Here is an 8,495-nt window from a genome sequence, read left to right as displayed (position 1 = left end):
CTTCAAATGGCCCGTTTTTAAATCATTTTTTTGTGCCAGTACACCTTTTTGAGGAGTGTTGAACGTGGCAAAGAATGTAGTTACTTTAGACACTAAACGCAGCCTTACATTTTGGTAGGGGTTTGTATAGTTTGAGACATGTTTGTTAGACGGTGTGGAACTGCATGGTTAGAAACCTTGGATGGAGAAATGGAACAATTTACAATAGTCACTCAAAACGTTTGGGGGTCATGGTTGATACATTATCAGTGAGAATGTTATGTTATAGTCTTGTAAAAACTGTGTGGACGGTGAGTTCAGAGTACTTGCTGTGAGAGATGTTATGAGTTAAAAATTTGCCTCAAGTATGGTTGATTAGCTGAAAGCAAGACACTCTACACTCTCCCTCTCTAAAGGAATGGATTAGTTGGTACATTTCTACAATAGAAAAATGTATTGTGTAGGTTGGTGTTACGCTGTATGAAATGTTTTTTACACTTCGGACCTTGTGATTCCTACACAGTCCCATTCCTAAAGACGTCTCTCACAGTTGGAAATGTCAGTCTGAATTGTTAGTACATTGTCACGCCTCTCGGTTCGTTGAATGGGCTTTTCTTCTGGAGGTTGAGCAAGCAGTTGTATTGAGAAACCGTGGGGAACATCCTGGCTCTCAGTCCCTCTTGGACATAGAACACTATAAACTCTAAACTCCTGCCCCGAAGATCAGATCCATTTATTGGCAACTGGAATGAGGTTGTACAAGTTAGGTGCTTGTGGTCAATCAGCTCATTTTCCTCTTCATACTGTACATGTACTTGTTTGCATCGTCTTCAACTTTTAATCTTGATAAACTATTTCACTACTTTTGTCAACACTTGTGCATACTACCAGCTGTATGTTTCACCTTTCATGAAATGTGTTTGATGGGTTACTATCAAATATTGATACTTTACATATAATTTAGATTACTAGATTTAGTTTTTACAAATTCCTAGTAACAATTAACCTTTTAACAGGTTTCCAATACCTAAACTGATGGCCCTGCAAAAGTGCTATTCTGAGTTCATTGCTACAGCAGTGTTAATGATCTGAGAGGTTGAGATGGATAACTACACAAGTTTTGAGTATTAGCAAAACATCCAATTACGTATCAACCTAGATGGCTTGTGTGACAATAACTGCTAGGCCCCTATGGTTGTGTACCCAGTAACATGTTCTTGGACACATTAAAAACAAGATGCTCTGAATTGGCAACAATTTTCCCATTAAACTCACCGCATTTATTGCCCACATAGACTGGACAGCCTGCATGAAGAGTCCTCGGATCCACATCCCCACTCTGTAGAAGGTTATACCAGAGTACAGCAGACCCCTAGAAGGAAGCAAGCCTGAAAACAAACTAAAAACACCCAGTATTTGTTCCCCATTAGCTCGGAAAGCACGACCACAACTGGGTTTCACACCAAACAGCATCATTAGGATTGAAATCTGAAATGTTTTCCTTATCATTTAAGTGCTGGGTGATCTATGAGGCATAGTGTGGGAGTCTGTTGGCTGAGCGGTGAGGGAATCGGGCTAGTAATCCGAAGGTTGCCAGTTCTATTCCCGGTCATGCCAACTGACGTTGTGTCCTTGGGCAAAGCACTTCACCCTACTTGCCTCGGGGGAATGTCCCTGTACTTACTGTAAGTCGCTCTGGATAAGAGCGTCTGCTAAATGACTAAATGTAAATGTAAAATAGTGTGCCATTGGTCAACATGGCAACTATCTGAGCCAGGATAACACTGATGGCCGAGGTACCTTCAGCGGTTGAAGAGCAGCTCCTGCTTGAGGAAACACTGTGGCTCCACCCACTTCTACATCAGTCATCTATGAGACAGAGACACACAACACGTGTTCTTCACAACAGTAATCCCAAACATGGACACCATAGAGGGAAATTCATTTAGGGACTGATTCATTTAAATCTTACATAGATTAGAAATCGTTGCAATCCTGTGGCTTCTCAAATCTGAAGCATTGGTTTCCTGTGGAAAGCTATAACATGATGTGTGAATATGACTGGCTGACAGATCTGCACAGTATTTAAGTCTCCTATCTTCTCATACCTTGTAGTCATAGTGAGGTTCATACTGTCCACCAATCCCATAGTTAGCAACCTGAAAATATATCTGGTATTATTTTAATGACATTTTGCATCAAGTGGAACGTATGAGGGGATATCTCACCCACAGAATGTTGTAAATATGCTGTCTATTACTGTATGTTAGGTAATTACAGATAAACAATAGCTTGTCCCAACAACCAAAAAATGCTGAACCCATTTCAGTCCCGTTTCTCAATTCTTGCCATGCAAGCACAACCATTCCTAACCGTCTCTGGTAATGATATTACTAGAGGTCAAATATCACATGAGCACCTGTAGCATTTCTGCTGTCTGCATGTCCAGTACACTTACATCAGCCATCCTCCGGGTGAGCTGGGAGATGACAGGGTGGTCATCCTCACCCGGCCAAGCCCTAGAAAACAAAACATGAGTGAGGGAGAGGAAAGGAGAGGGAGAGACACTAGCACTGTCTGTCAATATAAACACCTCTTTTGTTTGGAGTTATACTGTACATTCCAACTCTAGTTTGACTTGATTTCGAAGATGCCATGAATACAAAAATAAATAAGAACGTGGAACAAAGAATAAATCCATCCCAAATCATACCACTTTAGACAAGCAAATCAATAAATCGGCTTGATCGCTTTCACTTCGGTACAAAAGCCACTATTGTGCAACATGGGAAAGCCTGTCGGTGTAAAGCTTGCCGAGCTGCTATGGTGGAACTGAATACTTACAGGGTACCATTGCCTCTTTGGAAAACATCTTTAAAAAGACAGATTTCACATAAAATCTGTCAGGGATCTCATATTAGCCAACTCCCTCATGGAGATATGGTTCAGCAACATTGGTTATATTTGCATTGAACCCAGTTAAGGAACATTACGATTATTTAGTAGCATGTGTGGATATGTAAGAATAACGTTTTGGCTACACGTGGTTCAGTGGGCTGAGAGTCAGAAACATGTGCTCTTGTAAGCTTGGACAAAACAAAAAAACAGAATTATGACCATGTAGAGAACAAGAAGTATCATTTGATAAAAAGAAAAAAACATTGGGGAAAATATTTTTGGTCTGTATGCATGTTTGACACTTTTGCAGGTATACCTTTGATCTGGACAGGTTTTGAATGATCTCCATCTCCCTCAGTTAGGAAGTTCTGATATCTTAACGATGACAGGCTGGTCCCATTCCTCTACCTCTTTAAATCGGGGCGTACATCATCCGTGGGTTGCCTCGTCCGGTACTTTGACGACACACCAGTTTCCTGTGTCTCTCTGAGCTCTGAGGAGGACAGATACAGTAGTTCTGACCAGAGTTTTGAAGCAGGATAGTCATTTCTATCCAGTCTACAAAAGGTATTGATAATTGTTCAGCCCTTCTAGTCTTTCTGAACTCAACATTCTATGGTCTTTAGCCAGGTTGGACTAGCACCCTGCTTCCGTCATGAATGACCTACTATTCTGGTGGCCGCCCCCCTGCAGGGATACTCGTAGGAGGTTGGGTTAACTTGTGTGAGAAGCTCTGAGATGGCCAGTTGGGACTTGGTCTCCCTGTCTCTCAGCAGGATGCTGTCACCAAGGGCTCGGTAGTGCTCCAGCTGGAATGCAACCTGCAGGTCACCAGGCTCTGCAGAAGGGGAGGGGGCAGCCGCACTCAGATCCACAGTAAAGGTTTGAACCCAGATTCCACTGTAATATAATTTGAGGTTTTATGTCAAATGAATGTGTTTAAATGCGGTTGAAATGTAAGCTCCTGTGACTAGCTTGTAGCTGGACGAAAAGGAGATGGGTCAACAGGTGGTGAAGGACGTAGAGGGAATGTTTGTCCAGATGGCTGAAGTATACTGAGGTACTGTCTACCCTGTAGGGCAGGTGACACATGGGGTTGGGAATTGTCTGAAGCCTTCCATCCAAGACTTTGACCTAATAGGGGTAGGTTGACCAGAGGGACATTTGAAGACACAAACTCTGGGAGATTCATGTGTTTTTGGAAATGTGCTGATGAGAAGCAGCTGTTTGACCTTTTCCTGATCAGACATGCATTGTGGAGAAGAATGTAACCAATGACTATATTGATTGATTGATGGTTGTTTAGAATGAACAGGTGCTGTGAGACTATTGAGACACGGTTTTAGAGTCGGCATCACTGGGCTGAACGACACTTGTGTCCTCCAGCAGATTCCTTTTCGGTATTGAATAAATAATTTGTATTTCTACGGCATCTTGACTATTTTAGCATACAGTGTCTTCAGAATCCTCCCATTACACCACCCACAACATTATTTTGGTTATCTGGAGCAATGCTTGGAACTGGAGACATCTCCACCTACCCAGGGCAAGTGCCCGCTGCATAAGCTCTTGTGCCAAGGGCAGGTGTCCCATCAGGAAGGCCAGATGGCCCAGGTTGCCCAGCACCTCTCTCCTCGTCACCACTGCTGGGACGCTGTCATCCAACTGCCTCAGAGTCTCGTTGAGCCACTGCAAAGCTTGCTGGAACTTGTAGTTCCGGAGAGCAACCTTGGCCACGTGGAAGAGCTCATCTGGATCCAAGAGTGGGGCATGTTCTTGTCCTGCTGTAGGGAAACAAGAACTTTTGCTTTGTTTTTTTCCCCCACTTGATTTTTGTGGGTGGGAGCATTTGATGTGGAGAAAGGATCTTGATTCATATTTGGGATGTCGATGTCCAGTTTTCTGCATCCAACCAGGCCTCTGGTTCATCACACTTCATTCAACCCCCTGCATTCCCCACAGAATATTATCCTGACAGTCCTCTAGTGTTAAACAATGTCGAATAGTGAAATGGTATTGTCGTTTAGACAAGCAACATGGTCCACATCTGTCTTTTTCCCCACAATGCCTTGAGGAAACAGTATACATCCTGCAGTCTGACCAGGCTCAGAGCGACGCCGTCCAGATCCTTCTGGCTGGGGAGCCTCTGGGAGAAACTGGAGAGAGCGGCCAAAAGTTCTCAAGACGAAAGACAGCGCAGCGGTTAAAACAGTAGGGGAGATCGAGAGTAATGTCCACCACATCGTCCAAGAACAGAACTGAACATCGTCAGCTGAACTACAAGCGAGTCATGTCTCATGGGTACTGTACGTTTATCCTCCATCCTGATGTACAGAAAGGCAAAGTGGAAGTGCATAAGTTGCATGTGCACATGCCATTTGCCTTTCATCATTTTTGATGAAAAATGATCCCTCAAAGTTACTTATCCAAACTAAGACACTATAACATTGTGCAAAGGGAACACTTTTATAAGTACTTGTTGTTATATAAGTTGTTTCAAAAACCATAGGAACATGACGTGTTCATCCGGCGGTGGTGATCCCCTGGACTTTCTGTGAACTGTTCCTGTTGTGTTCCTGTGTATGTTTAACTGGCAATATAGATCGTTCTCTATATCATTTATTTGGTGGTCCAGGGGAATGTGATTAATGGACAATATCCAGGAACTGAACTTCAGATCGGACGCCCCCCACTTCTCTCTCTTCCTCTTTCCCAGAGGGCAGAACATTCTAGAGCTATACCCCGCCGTGCGCTCTATATTGTATTCCTTCTTCTGCATTACAGATAATATTAATGCAATGTTACTTGATCGGGTCACCCCTCTGTACGCAGATCAAAACTTCACACGGTGCCAAAGTCAAGACGTTTGTTCGTTTTTCTGTCAGAAAGGTTTAGGAGTTCCACACAAGGTCTTGGCCACGTGCCTACCATTTGAAGAACAAGCATGTGCAGCTTTCTCCATCATCATCCTCCTCCGTCTGAGCCGCCCCACCAACTTGTAAGGCAGTGGAAGGGTTACTGACGTGGTTCTCAAGGTCTTCTGGAAAGTCTTCGGGAGTGCCTCCACATCTCTGCAGAACACTGATGGAGTAGGCCATGCAGTCAGTATAGTTGGATATTAAGTCAACTTTCATGACAAACCAGTAGGAATAGTTAATTTCCTGAACAGCTTTACCATAAATCTGGTTATACACTATTCTATTGAGATACAGAACTACACATAGCACCCGATTATGTCATTCAGCAAATGTAAAAACAGCACCTTTCGAAAAACGACTGGAACAACAACAACCTCAAAGTTGAAAACAGAGGGGGGGTAACCACGGAAACCAACGGCCAGCGGAATTCATCGTCCACGGCAACTGTTTTAGAATCTCCCCAAAAGGCATCCTAATGGACCAACCACATTGGTGATGGAAGTCTGTCCAGATTCTGAGTCAAAAGACTGGCCTCAGAAATAACTACAATTTGATTTGGTTACATCGGAGTTAATAGGACATTTTTGGTAGGTCTAGCCAGCTTGCTTCATTTGAAGCACAGGAAAAAACATGCATGTAAAAAAGATCTGACTTTAAGCGGAACACTTTGAAACACTGAGAGGCCGGGTTGGAGAGTGTAAAACAGCTGTACCTTGTTATGTTCTGCATTTCAGGACACGGTCTGTCTGCTGGGATGAAATCACAGACGCTCCAAGTGAAGCTCTGCTCCAGCTCCATGAGTTCCATCAGGTTGTCTTCCAAGACCAGTGCACACAAACACACACACACACACAGTTTAACACCAAATGCAATGGCAAACATCTCAAATGCAATTTTTCGTAGGCCCAACGCACATACGTTACAAGATTAGTAGTAGTTCTAAGAACATCTTGACAAAAAATGTTTTATGAAACTTGATTCCCGTCACATTTGGAGTCACAGAACCTTACCTGTAGAGGTATAGAATTATCCAGAACACAGACACACACGCTGCTCAGTGCCAATACAATTCCACAGTGAAAACTGCTGGTCTCCATATCTTGGCTATATCACTTATTGGTCAGCAATCAAAGAGTTTAAAACATTTTTACCAAATGTTTCTATTCAAATAATTTCAAAATACTCTTCTTGCAAAGAACCAAATCCACAGGACAAGCAGTGTTAGTAAATGTTGTAGACCTGAGAAAAGTCACAGACTAAAAAGTACCATACCCAATCATTGTATATGCTCACCTGTGCTAACCCATTAAGCCAACTGACTCATCTTTCTCAATTTGCTCTTGCGACAGAGAATAATGCCAGGGCTCTCAAGTTTTATCAAAAGTTTGGCGTGAGATTACCATACCTCAACGTTTGGGTACATTGTCAGGTATCCAGGAGACATGGGGCGGGGTGCTGCTAGTGTTTCTTATTGGCTTGTAGGTGGCATTAACTCTGTATAACTAGCTATCAACTCGACAGAAAACTTACCTCCGTATGCCTGCGCCTCGTCCATTTATTGTATATAGCGGGACAAGTTAACTATTACTCCTCAGCGTGAGAAATACAAGGTGTTGCGTGAGAGCGTGTGAACTGGTTGAAATGCGTGAGTCTCACAGCGAATGCGTGTGACTTGAGAGCCCTGTTTTAAATGCCATGCCTCACATCGGTAATGTGAAACAAATCCTTCCAGCAACAAGAACAATTGTAAAAAAATAAACGGATCGTTTTGAAACTCTTAAATGCTTCCCTGCTTCATCTTACCTAGCGCCAGTCCTCATTGTCATGGCCGCTAATTACAACGTGTCATCAGTGAAGCACCTGGGGTTGATTAGAAGACCAATGTGAGCAGTCACAATGAGACAAGAGTGTGGGTTCATTTTGTGAAAAATGACTCTCCTCGTGGTAATGGTCCTTGTAGCTCAAGGGCATTTTATTTATTCGTTGAAAACATTCCTGGGTGTGAGGAGAGTGGGTGTCCCAGTAGAATGCACTGACCCACTTGTCTCATACTACGTTATTCTCCTTCCTCCCCTTGGTGGGGAGGTTGGGGGTCAGAGGGGTGACAAACGAGTCTGGACATCTGGACTATAGGAGAGACCCTCACTCAGTCCAGAGAAACAGACATGCATGACACTTCCAAATCGACATCGCAGCAAGCTTTCCAAATTGTCTTTGCTCTTCGACACGAGACATGTCACAGGCACTTGAAAGGAAAACCTCGAAAGCCTTCTGTAAGCAGACTCATTCACAGAGAAATGAGTTTTGAAATATTTTTGAATGAATGTTAACTCTATGACATGGTCCATTTGTTTGTGTAGGGAAAACCCCAGTGTCTTTTATAGTTAAACATGATGGTGAAATGATGTAACAGAACATGTGTTTTAGGCCAGCGGTCTTCAACCCTGGTCCTCAGGGTCCACTGTCTTGCAGACCTGATAACAACCATTCATTTGAATCAGGTGTGTTGGAGCAGACTTATTGCTAGAATTGCAGGCGAAACATAAGACTGAAGTAAGGGGAACAAACTGTTTAAATGCACCAAATGAGTCAACAAGCAGGCAAGGAGACTGATTTTGTGAAATGGGGTGCAGGCGTGTGAGAGGGAGAGCTCTCAGTACTCTGGTGACAGTTGTGTGATTGTTCCAGTAAGAAACACAC

This window comes from Osmerus eperlanus, chromosome 19 (assembly GCF_963692335.1).
Source record: "Osmerus eperlanus chromosome 19, fOsmEpe2.1, whole genome shotgun sequence".
Classification (NCBI taxonomy): Eukaryota; Metazoa; Chordata; class Actinopteri; order Osmeriformes; family Osmeridae; genus Osmerus; species Osmerus eperlanus.
The sequence above is the reverse complement of the archived record's forward strand: the minus strand, read 5'-3'. Positions refer to the sequence as shown.